General features: G+C 43.3%; 1 long non-coding RNA gene across 1 annotated transcript; it reads right to left on the bottom strand.

The window, feature by feature from the left end:
- Window positions 1–5,344: 5,344 nt before the first annotated feature.
- Window positions 5,345–10,535, bottom strand: LOC142786556 (uncharacterized). Its single transcript, XR_012889090.1, has 3 exons — window positions 10,410–10,535; window positions 9,577–9,654; window positions 5,345–7,111 (listed from the first exon to the last, which is right to left on the bottom strand). It is a non-coding gene; the product is annotated as an uncharacterized LOC142786556 (long non-coding RNA).
- Window positions 10,536–12,972: the final 2,437 nt, after the last annotated feature.

Raw genomic sequence — 12,972 nt, forward strand, 5'->3', positions numbered from 1 at the left:
GGCCTTCTTCACAAGCATCCTCAAGTTGAGTTTTGAACACACTCCATCTATTCTTTGTGTTGTGGTAGAGGAGTACGTGTTCGAAATACCTTTAATCTTCAGGTGATTGGGATGTGATCGCTTCCGTGTGTTTCAATGTCCAAAAACCACTTTACCCGTGTAGCTAATCGGCGTGAAACAAAGGACAAATCGAGGCCGCTGCTATATGTAGTGCCTCGTAAAAACGTAGGACTGGCGTCATTCAGAAAGACGAGACCATGGCTGGAAACCAATGATGCTAGACGTCGTCCCGTTGAATTAAGCCTTGAGCTTCCCTAAATGGGATGATGGGCATTGAAATCCCCGCTGATAACCCACGAACCCGGATGTGCCCTTAATATGCCGTCTAGTTTGTTGGCGTCGAAATGACTTGATGGGGATATATACATGCCTAGAATTTCGAATGTCACCTTTCCTTTTTTAACAGACAAGCACACATACTGATTGCCGTCGTGAGGTTCCACTGGCTGGACGACGTAAGTAAGCTCCCGGCGAATAAATACAACAACCTTGCTACTTTCTATGTCACTTGAAAAAAAATGACTCGTAGCCGGATAATCTGATTGGGTGCGATAATTTCGGTTCACATATAATCATGATAGGAAATCGGTACAGATGAACAAACTGGCGAAAATCAGATATGCGACATCTCAGACCTCTTGCGTTCCACTGAAGAATCGACGCTTCTTTGACCTCCTGACGGAACGACTTGTGATTGTCGGCCATGGCTTTACTGGAGGCTTGCAAGGACCGGACTCAACGCGTCCAGCACCTGTAGGCCGCTCCTAGCAGTTGGCGTATCGATGCTTGTCAGAAGACTTCTGATGACACTCACAATGGATCGCAGCATAGGAATAATTTGACGATCTGCTGTTGGAGCCTCGTCATCAGCAGCATTGGCTTTCACTGGGAGCAGAGAGCGGGAAGGCTGCTCGGAAGGCCGTGCGTTCGCAAGCACCAGCCAGTCTTCAGGGGAGAGAGGCTTCGCCGGTGGAGGTATTCTTGTACTCTCTGGCTTTCTACTGGATGTTGATGGTGGTGTAGACCGAAGTGGTGCATGAATGTCACCATGACTGGAGCGCTTCCGTCGGTGGCGAGGTCGACACCGGATTTTCTGTGAAGCTTCTCTATGGGTGGAGTTATCCCTGACCATTTATTTCAGGATACCCCCTTTCCTTCTTGAGTCTTGGGCATTCCTTAGACGTGGCTTCATGCGTACCTCGACAATTGCCGCACCTATAAGTTATTGCACAACAAGTGTCTACCGTGTGCGCCTCCGCGCACCGGGGGCATACGGTAGAGTTCGCACAGACGCCCTTGACATGGCCGGTCTTGAAACACTTGTGGCACTGAAGCGGCTTTGGGACAAAATGCCGTACCACATGCCGGAAATGTCCCACCTTGACGTGCGTAGGGATTGACTCGCCCTTAAAGACTCTGAATTCCTTAAAGAGTCGAAGTACTCTGAATGTGACCTCGAGCTCGAGCGACTTCGTGCGATCCACCGTCGTGCCGAAAGACGATACCGACGCACCAATTCCACAGACGATCTACGGACAGCCCGGCGCATCCAAAAGAAGATACAACGGCGCTTTGACAAATTAGACACCCAACGATGGAGGAAATTTTGTGCGTCGCTAGATCCTCATAAACCACTGTCTCAGATAGAAATAATTGTGCGAGGCCTGCGTTATGTTCCAGAGCAGCGTTTTCCCTTCAAAGCCCTTGCACTTTTTCATCGCCGGCATGACATTGAGGTAGCAGAAGATTTCTGCGCTATGACCGTGGGCCAGACAGCGTACACAAGCCTACATACAGTGAATCATATCCCTCACTCACGGGACCCACGCATGGATCTACCGTTTACATCACAGGAGCTCGATGCGGCGCTCGTCTTATGTAATAAGTCGTCGTCAACTGACCCGGATGACATCTCATACAGGATGCTGTGCAACCTTGGTAAACGGGCACGAGTAGCACTCCTTAACATCTTCAATGATTCCTGGCAAGCTGGCGTCGTTCCGCAAGATTGGAAGATTAGCCGCTTTGTACCGATTCTTAAGTCTGGCAAATCTCCCATGGACATTGCCTCTTACCGACCGATCGCACTCTCAAGTTGCGTAGGAAAGGTAATGAAGAGAATGATCTTGGCAAGGTTTGAATGGTACCTGGAATACTATGAGATATATCCGAACGCCATGGCTGGTTTTCGCCGTCACCGATGTTCGATCGAAAATGTTATATGGATCTCGTCACATATGCCCAGCAACAAAAGGCAGGTAAACGACAATCTGCAGCCATGTTCCTTGACGTAAAAGGAGCATATGACAACGTTCTACATGACGCCATCCTCGAAGCCGTTGAGTCAGTGGGCCTAGGCGGGCAACGGTATTGTTGGAAGCGCAGTTATTTAGAAGGGCGGACCTTATTTGTGAACACTGCAGATTGTCCAACCTCCCAACACCCTACGCATCATGGAGTCCCGCAATGTGGCATCTTGAGTCCAACCCTCTTCAACCTCGTTCTCATTGGTCTTGTAGAACGACTACCAAGTGTGGTCAAGTTATCCATGTACGCTGACGACATCTGCGTCTGGACATCTGGCGTGACAAGACCTCAGGTACGCGCAAGACTTCAGAAAGCTGTGACGTTGGTATCAGTGTACCTCAAGGACCAGGGTCTAAAAATCTCGCCAGCGAAACGCGCATTGATTGCTTTTAGTTGAAAGCCAATGAGACTATACGCTATATCAATCGATGGCCAAGTCATACCATATGTCAGGACGCACAGATTTCTAGGCGTATTCATTGATAGAGACCTCTGCTGGGGCCGCATGTGGCGCACTTGAAGAAGAGGCTGACAGAAATTGCTAACTTATTCAAGTATCTCGGAGGAAAAACCTGGGGGACTTCAGTACATGCAATGATGCGATTGTACAAGACGCTTTTTCTTGGCTATTTGCGCTACAGTTTGCCTGTGTTGACCAACACCTGTAGAACAAACATTCGGACTCTCGAAAGCATCCAGGCTATGGCTCTGCGAGTTTGTCTGGGGCTACCGCGATGTTCATCAACAGCTGAGACAATCGAGATCGCTAATGACTACCCGCTAAAAAGGCATATCATAATGAAAGTGCTCAGAGCACACGTGAGGCATCTTACTCGTGCCTCTGCCCATCATCTAGCTTCATTGCCAGAAGCCCGACCTCGTGCCTCATTTTGCCAGACAGTCTTGTCATATCGCACACGCATTCCGACGGGATATACAACTCCATCGAGGATTTCAACTCCCCCATGGAGTATGACCTACGCACATGTTGAACTCACGGTTCCAGGCATAGGGTCAAAAGCCCGGCTCTCGTCTCCAGCGCTAAAGCAGCTTTCTCTTCTCTTGTTATATGAGAAATACAGTGAGCATACTCATCCATATACTGACGCTTCAACTTAAGTGGATAGGTCTGCAGGGTCGGTGATCTTTCCTGCAACAGCTACAACGGTGAAGTTTCGTTTATCCCACTAGACATCATTGACAGCTGCGGAAGTTGCTGCTCTACGTAGCGCAATTCAAGTCATTAAACACCAAGAAGCCAAGAAATGGAGCGTGTTCACGGACTCTAAGGCAGCACTACAGTGTTTGATATTCGCCTTACGCCGAGGACCTCATGAGCAACTAGTGCTGGAAAATAAAGAGCTGCTTCACCGCCTCTTCGACGAAGGACACAGAATCACGTTTCAGTGGCGTCCAAGTCACTGCGGCATATTGGGCAACGAACATGCCGATGCAGCTGCCCGATCAGCACACGAAGATGGTGAAGAAAAATCTATACCATTTTCAAGGACTGAAGCTGCAATGACCATCCGAAAAATCGCTAATGCAGAATTAAAATCCCTGTAGAACACCGAGTGTTTACGGCACACACGACTGCGTAGACTGGACACGTCTCGTCGACTCCGGCCTCCGTCTGGACTCTCTCGACTCGAGACAACGGTGCTTTGCCGACTATGGCTTGGTGTCGCCTTCACCAAAGCTTTCGCCTTCCGAACCGGCATGGAAGACAGTGCTGCTTGCGGTCATTGCGGCAGCGATGAAACTATAGAGCACGTTCCGTGTCACTGCCCTCGTTACAGCGTGCAAAGACGGCAACTAGCTGCTGCGTTAGCTCGCCTTGACGACAGACCTTTGTCTGAACAATCAGTGCTGGAAAGACATGATTTGTGTGCTCACAGAAAATCAGTGAAGGCCTTACTGAACTTTTTGCGTGGCAGCGGCCTATTGTATAGACTGTAGCACCCCACCTCCCCCCCCCCCCCCTTTTTTTCGTGCGCGTCTATTTCCCTCTTCGCTTTCTTTCCAATCTTTCTTCCCCATTCCCCCTTCCCCTAGTGCAGGGTAGCAAACCGGATGCTCCATTATCTGGTTAACCTCCCTGCCTTTCCCTCATTTTATTCTCTCTCGGGTAGAATAAAAACTTACGACACCCGCCATGGTTGTCTATAGGCTATGGGGTTCATTTTCTGACCCGCAAGTTGCGGGTTCTGACCTTGACCGCGTTGGAAGCATTTTTAATATAGGTGAACATTCTGGAGGCATATGTGCCTAGGTTTATGTGCACACTGAGAACCCCATGGCACCGACGTTTCTGCCGCCACAGCTACAGCGTCATTCATATCATGGTTTTGCGACGTCAAAAAACAACAATCATTATTATATAAACACTTACGGTTCACGATAGCAATTAACGAGCTTTCGTTACTTCGAAGTTACTTGCGTGAGAGCTCCTGAAAGCTGAACTGTCATCAATAGCCGCCTATATATTTCGGCAAACAACACGTACGCACAATGTTCTGAATAAGAGTAGGTTACAGAGATTGCAAATTTCAAGCAATGGCATTGTATATCTGGTGGCATCGTCTCAACAGACCGGCCGGAAATTACTCAATAAACTGACCTCTTTGCTCCTTCGTGTCAGAAGTATAAATTTGAGCAATGATTCGTTTCTACAACTGGTCATATTCTCCAATAGCTTCGTTTGACATACGCTGTATACTTGAAGCTGCGCCTGGTAATACGACTCCTGTCACACACTGTCGCACAACTACAGGCTGCTATTGAAACGCAAGTAGCGTCAACTTTCATGCGTGAGTATCACTGCTTGAGATGACCATGCGATCTCTTGAAGTGGTAGGAATGGTCTTCAGCATTTAGTGGGGTTTTGTGGTGCAAGGGCCATGAATGGCCAAAGAGCTATGGTCTTCAGCATATCTGGTGTCAGTGCCCGTGTCACAAAACCGAAGAAACTCGGATATCTCAGTTTGCGACTTTTTAATGCAGGCTTGCTTCTGTACCATCTACTTTCCCTGACCCAGAAACAGTGTATGTAGCCAAAAAATTATTCAATTTTTCATTTGTGAAAACAACAAGAAATCACAAGAAAATCTATAGTCAACACCTGAAAACCTTTCACGGGACGATAACACTGTGGTAAAGAAAAAGTCTGAGTAAAGCTCAGGCAAAGACAGTAGATGAAGATTACAAATGCATGGCCTTTTTGTAGTGTTTTCGTTTCTTTTTTGTGTCCGTATCTGCATGCCTACTTTTATTTATCCTTAATCCAAACCAACTAGGCCAACTCCTTGTCTTTATAAGCACAATGATGCCGATTCGCTCTCCAATCTTTCATTCAAAAGATTTACTTACAATTTTCGCCAGTAGACGTGTTAGTCAGCAGCTAAGAAGTTATTTTTGCATCGCACCCCGTAAAAAGGTAACATGAACTGACTTTGAAGACACATTGTAGGCTACACAACCACAGTGAACACTCATACGCACAGAATCACGATTATTACATCAGACTTTTTGCTTCGCGATATTTTCATGTACCATTCTGTATTGACATGACGACTTCGCTTCAATCATAAGCTTCCGTAAGCCGACACACAACACGATCCACTCCCAGCTACCACTTTTTAGCAAAAATGTCTCACTTTGAAAGAGTTATGTTGCAATTGAAGTACTTGCTAAGTTCACTGAGAGTCATTAATCTGGGCACGTTGTTGCATAGTCTTATGCCGCAGCTCATAGTCGCGGTACTTTCCACCACACCAAACCACAGAAATCATAGTAAGGAAGGGAAATATATATGGTTTAACACATATCGCACAATAAGTAACGAAGATTGTTATGATGTATTTCTCTTCTTTAAATGTTTCGATTGCAGGCCTATTTGACAAGAACATCGTCGTCACAACTGACTTTTGTTCACAATGAATTTAAAAACAAATATTGTCTACCTAAAAGACTTTACACAATAATGAATGGATGGGTGAAGCATTCGCGGAATAGTATTTTTCGTGCACGCTTGCAACAGCAAGGAACAATATGAGACAAAACCTTTATAGTCCTGTATAAAATCAATATAAAACATGCCAACGTTGCACAGGTACATGGTGTGACGCAATCAAGGCCTGGCACTATGATGATGTCATTGCGCAACATTGTGATATCACGAGCGCATTTTAACACCACAAAAATACATGGGTGAGACTGGATTTTCTAAATTTAATGCAGCACGCGTGCTTTTAAAGAGATATCAGCAAAGTTTCACGGTGCGTAAAAAATACGTTCTCACATTGAAAGGAACAATTCACAGTCTGTTTGTGGATGGCTTCACAAAAACTGTGGAATAGGAGGAGGTATTACAAAGCCCAATCGACGTTAAACATATATCTATAAGGTTTGACTTCATGATGACCAATTCTGATAACCTTGTTCCATACCTGAACATGTGCCGGCTTTCTCACACACTTTGCGGTGCGTAAAAATTGGTACACCGTGCATCCAACTAAAGAGGTGCCGTCAGGGCGTCAGTGCCAATTCAAAGGAAAACGGCGCAGTAACCGCATTCTGGCACGTTGTATCAGCCGTAATCACAGTCGTGGAACGAAGTGAGTGACCAGGTGATTCGTCGCCTCAACTACCCCATGTTGACTATGATGAGCTGGTTCTTTGGGTCCAGCGACAGGGCCACTTGGTAGTGTGGAAAGGAACCTGGGTAGTCACTCTGGGAAAAAACCTGCAGCATAATATGTCGACATAAATGATTGTACACAAACATTCTTGCATAGAAAATGTTGTATTTTAAGGTTAGGTGCAGCCAAGAGAAGTGTTAAAAAAGAAATAAGCATAAACTACAGAGTGTTTTCAGAAGCCCTATATTTACTGGCGCATGATGAAATAGTTGGGTGGTTGGTTGGCCGTCAGACGCCTGGCGCAACCAGCACAGGGAATTGGGCTTGAAACAGACGGTACGTTATCTTAGAAATAAGGCTGTTTTGCCAGCCTATTAAGCTTAGATAAGGAAATTTTTTATACGAAAATATAGGTAAGACATGTAATAAATACAGAATAATAAAAGTGAATTTGTGCTTATTTTGTACACTCAATTTGTTTTGTTTTTCTTAGGAAATCGCATATAGCTTCGCACACATTCTTGTGGCTGAAGCTTTTTCCAGTTGGTCCAAAGGAAAAGGCTGCTGGTAGGTATAATTTTAAAGCCTACATATGAAGAGCTTCATCTAATAACAGTCTTTTATTTGCAAATACACTGCATGTTAAGAAAAAATGCAGAAATCTTATCTCGTTGCAGTGAGCGCAAAAGGGTGACTTTAGCAGACCAGACCTGTGTAGGTGAAAATTCAGTAGGTAGACTAAGCATCGTACTCTCGTAATTGATATTTCCGCCCTTCTAGAAGAACACCGTAGGTTTTTCGAAGTCTACCTAAAAAGAGAAAAGTCCGCTTCTGCGAAGCAAGACATTTCAAACTTATCCGATGTGGCAAAATTTTCACAACATGCCACGGCGTAAAATGCTATCGGCAGTAATATAGCAATTATGGGACCATTATATGAAGCCACTTTAAGTGCATCTCAATGTTCATGGAGGGTATTACCTTTATGACCTGGTACTCATACCAATCGAATGAGACGTTCATATCTTGGGGCAAGGGCATAAAACACTTCTACAGCATTCCCCATATTTGGTGCAGTTAATGAAGTGCAGACGGACAGGCAGTCTGTGGGAATGAGAGCATCTGTTATGAATAGAACCCATTTCTATGATGCTAAGACAGTTGCAAGTAATTTCGCTTTGTGAATAGGTGAAAAATTGGGTAAACAAAATTAAAAACGCCAATTAAACTATGAATATGCAATTGCGATTTCTGCCGTTTTTTTTACAAACTGAAGGATCAGTTGGTAATACACTCTTCAAAATTAATCTTGCGAGGTGGTCTTTCACAAGGCCATTTGAGTACCTGCTGGGAAAATTTCTGCAATACTTCCGAAATATATTCTCGAATTTTACTTTATTGTTTGAATAAGTCTCCTTAGCACCAGTACTTCATGAAGGTTCACTTGTAATGTTTCCAAGAGCTTCTGAACGACAATGGCTTGTCGGCACCTTAATCTAGACTATAGTTGGTTAAAAAAAGGCTGTCGACTCAATATTGAAAGCCTACTGTGACCTTCACTGTGGGGATTCATAAATAAAAAAAATACGCAATGTTAGTATTTGAAAATTTTTAGGAGTTGCAGGCAAGCGTGCTTCTTGATATGAAATATTGTTTGCGACAAACTTAGGGAGTCCACGACATAATCGTAATGCTTAGCGTTCCGTAAGTAACAGTGGTCGAAGTTTGTAGGTGGGTGCTCCAGAAAACAAGAAGGAGCAAAACTGCAATATCAGGTGAGTACCAAACAATATATCGTGACAAGCCCATGACGACGCAAACCGTACCTGTACTGCTACCTCTACGAAGCATACCTATTGCCCGTGCTCCTTTAGCTGACATATATTCTATATGCGGACTCCACTTTAGATTTACGATATAAGAGCATCTGTTCTACGCAAGGAAGTCAAAAAACATTACAAAGTTTAAGAAGAAAACAATGAATGTAATATTTCAAAGCCACTTATAGGGTGCGTGTGCTGAAAATTGATAATGTAAGAAATATATCTGTTGTAATCTTTGTTTTTATATTGTTTTCTATATACACACAAATTGTATGTGTTTCAATATATGGTAATAGTGCTGATAACGTTTTTGTATTTATCGCTAAGCAACAGCTTTTTTTAAAATCTTTAACCGATATTTTCCGTGCTATTGTAATGATCATCGTTTTTTTTCATAATTTGTTTGTATATTCTTGAATTTTTTATGTACTGTTTTTGTTTATTTTCCCAAGGTGCCTCACGACAAGTGAGCCTAATCAGGAGACGCTCTTTCGCTTTGCCCGCTTGCGTGGACATTTTTGTAAAAATGCGCAAATAAAAAATAAAATGAAAAAAATGAAAATAAATTAATTAAAAAAATAAAAGCCACCCTAAGTATTTAAACAATTCCACCTGCGGGATAACATCCTGTCTGTAATGTACCGCAACTCACATAAGAACACTTAGCTAGAAAACTATGATTTCACTTTTCCTTATGTTTATTGATAGATTAATGCTGTCCTAAAGTCCACAATGTCACAACTCACCTTCAAGTTCCGGATCACAGCAAGGTTCAGATGAGCACGAACGAGATGAGGATCGAGCCGAATAGCTGCTTCGTAACTCTGACACAAAAAAAACACAAATGGCACCTTCAATCATTTTTTTTTCTTTCCTATGCACCTCATTATAAAAAGATAGCACATACGTAGAGTTATTACTAGATGATTTGAAGCATGCTCTTCGGTACGAACATGGGGCGTACGGCCCAGGGAATGATTGGCGTTAATTGACTCATTTCCGCTTTTACTTGACACGTATAGGGAGAAAATGTTTCGGTAGTATTTATGGCTTTAACGACGCAACACATATAAACATAACAAACATAAAACCAAGCTAATTATACTGTCCTTGAAACCATGTTTACAAGGTTTCTATTTTTGTCAAAATTACTTTAGGTATATACCAGTAAAAATTTGTGCCTACTTCTGTAATTATTGAGAACAATATGGCTTCCTTTTACATATTTTTGAATTTTTCATTCTTTTATCTTCAATTTGCCTGCCTTTCCCCCCTTTAATTAAGTCAGTCTGAGTCCTTCAAGAACGCCGTATCGTTCAGTAAATTGGAATGATAGCCCTAATTTAATAACTCTCTTGCGGAAGGCTCTTACCTATGTGACTTGGACGTCCTGATCTCAAATCACGACAAAAGAAAACCACTATTTCGAGAAATTATACACAATCAATAATGCGACCTTTTAGAAATAGATGAGCTTTTATTTGATTTTCTAAACGTCAGAGATATGTGCTAAATACGTTCAAGCATGAAAACCTCCAATTGTTCCTTCATTAAAAACTACCACATTGAATGTACCTACCTGTGCCGATGAGGTTAGGTCACCAAGGTCCTTCAGTATGCCACCATGATCACTGTGTATTTTCGCTCAATGAAGGTCATCAACATCACACTGCTTTAGAGGCTTCAATATGTCGTGCAATGCCTGAAACATTTTGAAACAAGAGAACGTGATAACTAATATATGTGCCATACTAATCAGCACGAGAACGCAAAGAGTTAATACAGTCTTCATTTTCAATCAAGCCGACTTAAGAACTCCCTCGGGGTACGAAATATTGACCTATAATTTCCCGGCTAAGCAATGTCACCATGCTGGCCACGATAGCACACCGTCATGTCACAATTTCGCCCCAAACGCGATGTGCTGATATTGATAGCAATCCGTGAAAATAATGAATCAATATGAGTGTCGTTCTTTTATCGGTTGCCTATATCGACCTTTTAGATCTTACCTTATCTTATGAGCCTCGCTTACCCCGTGTTACTTCTTTTTTTATGAATTAACGAACTATGCTGCCTTGCTATCTAGCTATCGCGTGGAGTGGGATATCACATCTCAGAGTTAACGCTTTTGTGCACACCACCTTTCTGGAAGATTGTAAACATGGCAGCGTTGCCTGTAAAGGGTTCTCTTCTCAGCAGTGACAATTATTGCGGCAAAGCCATCTACTTCACAATAAGGTATTTGAAAGACGATAGTCTTTCTTGGAAACCTTCGACGCAAAAATTTTGGTCTGTCTGTCTGTCTGTCTGTCTGTCTGTCTGTCTGTCTGTCTGTCTGTCTTGCAGTCTGTCTGTACATTTGTCTGTTTGTCTACTCTTACCAGCATTGGGGGGGGGATTGATATGTGGGGTTTAACGTCCCAAAACCCCCATATGACTATGAGAGATGCCGTAGTGGAGGGCTCCACGAATTTCAACAACCTTGGGTTCTTTGACGTGCACCGAAATCTGAGCACACGGGACTCAGCATTTTCGCCTCCATCGAAAACGCGGCCGCCGCAGCCGGCATTCGATCCCGCGACCTGCGGGTCAGAAGCCGAGTACCTTAGCCACTAGACCACCACGGCTTTTTTTTTTTCTTTACTGCCTTCTTGACTGCAGGTCAAGCTAATCTGACAATCACTATCACACTTGTTTCATGCGTGATAACGCATCGAACAAAGATATTACATCTTCAACACAGTCGGTAGTCTTATACACATCTCGCACTTTTATAACAGCTTCCACGAAACACTCATTAACGGATAGAACTATCACATCACAGTGTTTGTACGATAGCATACTACGCCAAACCGAATGAACACCAAGTAAATATATAACATACAAATTTTGCACAGAACTATCACAAGGCAAAAAACGAATTCCATATGGAGTAAAAGGTAAATCTTTTTTTAAAGTCCTCTGTAAAATGTCCCAAAAGAAAATAGCATTCTTACAATCAATAAACACATGTTCAATGGTCTCAGGTTCGTTACACACGAGACAGCTGCTTCCCCATGGTACATACATCCCTCTCTCTTCAAGTCACGTTTTTACTGGCAAGCTTTCCAAATGAAGTTTTAAAAAGAAGGTTATCACATTGGGTGGTATACACATATTTTTCACTCGCTTTAGTATGTCATGATCATATGATTTTTCATACTTTGAACGGTACAGGGGCACAGGAAAATCATTGTGTATTAAATCTTTCATAAGGCGCTTTCTTTTCACCTTAGTTAGATAATCTATCGAAAACGTTGCCCTTAAGAAACGATATGAGAACACAACTTCGCGCAAGAACGGTGACAAGGTGTGTCGTTCTTGCCTGTCTGAAGATACAAAGAAGTCAGGCATGTGGTGGAACAGCGTTGTTTGAAATAAAGAACGTAAAAAAGAGTCTCTCTGGTTTCTAATGAGCAGGAAGCGTGATATTACTTGGTTAAGAAACAGATGGCACAGAGACAGCTCTCCTTGCTTAACTTGGCGAAACAAGTTCGTTCTAGATGTTCTCTCCCACGTAGAGCTCCAGATCAACGTGGCGAATATCTTGTGTACTTTGTAAATGTTTTTACGCGTACAACTAAGTACTTGCTAAAGGTACATAATTTTAGCAGCCAGAAACACGTTGCATACAGCTGACCGAGAGAAAATTAATAAGCCACGACCACCCCATCCTTCGGCGGTCCACCGCCGCGGGGCTTATCAAAGCTTTCACTCCAAAGTATTATTAACGCGATGCCGTGAAAGAGCTTGTTTTGCTTAAATTCCGGTGTCGGCTTGGCGTCGGTGTCGGCATTGGTGGTGTTGACGTCAGCGTAGGCGCAGGTGTCAATTCTTGTGAGCGAAAGGTCGAGAAAGATGCAAATAGAATAAATAATAACTATTTCCGAGTGCAAGTAAGATCAAAATCAGGTCAATCGCGTGGCAATCAGGTGTTCTACCACGCTGCCACGCCTCTGCTTGGAAATGCAGTCAAAATATTTGACTCTGCCTGAAAAGGCTTAACATGCTTTACAAGCTTTCATGCTTTACCAACACATACGCCCGATATACAGGCTTCGCAATTCATCACGTATTATTGTAGTAATGTCGCGTGGTAC

Source organism: Rhipicephalus microplus, unplaced genomic scaffold, assembly GCF_043290135.1.
Source record: "Rhipicephalus microplus isolate Deutch F79 unplaced genomic scaffold, USDA_Rmic scaffold_25, whole genome shotgun sequence".
Classification (NCBI taxonomy): Eukaryota; Metazoa; Arthropoda; class Arachnida; order Ixodida; family Ixodidae; genus Rhipicephalus; species Rhipicephalus microplus.